The sequence below is a fragment of the Mandrillus leucophaeus genome, unplaced genomic scaffold, assembly GCF_000951045.1.
Source record: "Mandrillus leucophaeus isolate KB7577 unplaced genomic scaffold, Mleu.le_1.0 Scaffold1291, whole genome shotgun sequence".
NCBI lineage: Eukaryota > Metazoa > Chordata > Mammalia > Primates > Cercopithecidae > Mandrillus > Mandrillus leucophaeus.
Genome location: NW_012101245.1, coordinates 389,834 through 392,077, shown reverse-complemented (window position 1 = coordinate 392,077; position 2,244 = coordinate 389,834). Strand labels below are relative to the sequence as shown.

At 42.9% G+C, this 2,244-nt stretch overlaps 1 protein-coding gene across 1 annotated transcript in view; it reads left to right on the top strand.

Annotated features, from left to right (window-relative positions):
• The window catches only part of MASTL (microtubule associated serine/threonine kinase-like), a 43,895-nt gene that overhangs the window by 39,594 nt on the left and 2,057 nt on the right, over window positions 1-2,244 (top strand). The window lies entirely within an intron of this gene.

Genomic DNA, 2,244 nt, shown 5'->3' with positions numbered 1-2,244 from the left:
GACCAACCTGGCCAACATGGCAAAACCCCATCTCTACAAAAAATACAAAAAATAGCCAAGCAAGGCAGTGCGCACCTATAGTTCCAGGTACTTGGGGGCTTAGGCAGGAAGACTGCTTGAGCCCAGGAAGTCAAGGCTACAGTGAGCCATGTTCACGCCACTGCATTCCAGCCTGGGAAACAAAGTGAGACTGTCTCAAAAAAAAATTATTAATCTCAAGTATCTAAAACAATCTTACCTTTTTTTTTTTTTTTTTTTTAACATACATTATTATTGCTATTTATTTATTGAGAGACAGGGTCTCAGTATGTTGCTCAGGCTGGTCTTGAACTCCTGGGCTCAAAGGATCCTCCTACCTCAGCCTCCCAAAATGCTGGAATTACAGGTGTGAGCCACCCATGCCTGTCCTAAAACAATCTTGTTAGTGTCTTGGGTTTTTCAAAGCCTGATAAAGTTAAGGAAGTACAGGAAATCTTTTTTTATGAAAACCTCTGTTCTGTAATTTTTTTAAACAAATTTATTTTCCCTAATCTTGCTAGAGGGATGTTCTGTAATTTCTTATTGCTTCATTTTTTATACTATTATTTTTTGATAAATGTACTGGATCCCAGGTTGGCTCATGACGAACTTGGTATATTATAAACCACTCAATAGTTTTCTCAATGCAGGAGTATCTTAAACCCTAATTTGGAAACTAGTAAATCTCATTAGCAGCTGCCTTAAAATGCTTTTGTTGTTGTTGAGACGGAGTCTTGCTCTGTCGCCAGGCTGGAGTGAAGTGGCGCGATCTCGGCTCACTGCAACCTCCGCCTCCCAGGTTCAAGCGATTCTCCTGCCTCAGCCTCCCAAGTAGCTGGGACTACAGGCATGTGCCACCACACCCAGCTAATTTTTGTATTTTTTAGTAGAGACGGGGTTTCACCAAGTTGGCCAGGATGGTCTCGATCTCTCCTGGAATGTGATCCTCCTGCCTTGGCCTCCCAAAGTGCTGGGATTTTAAAATCCTTTTTCTAATGAGGTATGGTAATATAGAGAAAAGCATTATGTCCCAAAATGCATTTCTATGTCAAGTAGGATTTATTCAGGAAAATGAGCTTCAGAAATATTTGCATCAGCTTCTAGGTGTTCCTGTAATAAGATCAATAGTTGGTTTTTTTTTTTGGTTTTGGGGTTTTTTTGAGACAGGTTCTGGGTCTGTCGCCCAGGCTGGAATGCAGTGGCACAATCTCAGCTCACTGCAACCTTCTGGGCTCAAGCAATTCTTCCGCTTCAGCCTCCCAAGTAGCTGGTACTACAAGTGCACACCACCACACCCAGCTAATTTTTGTATTTTTAGTAGAGATGGGGTTTCCCCGTGTTGCCCAGGCTGGTCTCGAACTCCTGGGCTCAAGCCATCCACCCACCTTGGCCTCCCTAAGTACTGGGATTACAGGCATGAGCCACCAAGCCTGGCCCAGTTTGTTTACTCACTGATTTAACCAATCCTATAGAGTGCCTTCTAGGAGCCAGGTGATACTGCTTCAGGCCCTGGGAATACCCTAAGGATGATCTAGACTCAGACTCCTGTCCTTGTGGAACTTACATTCTGGTGGAAAGAGAGACAGTGAAAAGTTACAGATACAACATAATGTCATGTAGTGGTAAATACTAGGAAGAAAAATAAAGCAGGGTGAGAGGACATGAAGTAATGGCACGAGACTTCTTTTTAGACAGTGTGGTCAGGAAGACCTCTGTGAAGAGAGGCATTTGAGCAGAAACCTGTGTAAAGCAAGGGAGCAGACATTTGGAAACTCAGCTCTACCTTTTTCAAGGCACTTCAGATTTAGATTATGCTACTTAAAACACATAAACACGCACATTTCAACTTCCGATGCTGTACATTGGATTTGGACATATTGAGTCCTTGTAGTGTTATTTCAGAATAGATATGAGTGTCCAAAGGCAACATATTGGTCAGATTGCTATTATAAAAAACACTATCACTCATAAGAAAGACTTTTTTTATTTTTTATTTTTTTTGAGATGGAATCTTGTTCTGTTGCCAAGGCTGGAGTGCAGTGGCATGATCTCAGATCACTGCAGCCTCTGCCTCCCAGGTTCAAGTGATTCTCCTGCCTCAGCCTCCCAAGTGGCTGGGACTGCAGGTGTGCCCCACCACACCTGGCTAATTTTTGTATTTTTAGTAGAGATGGGGTTTCACCATGTTGGCCAGGCTGGTCTCGAACTCCTGACCTCAAGTGATCT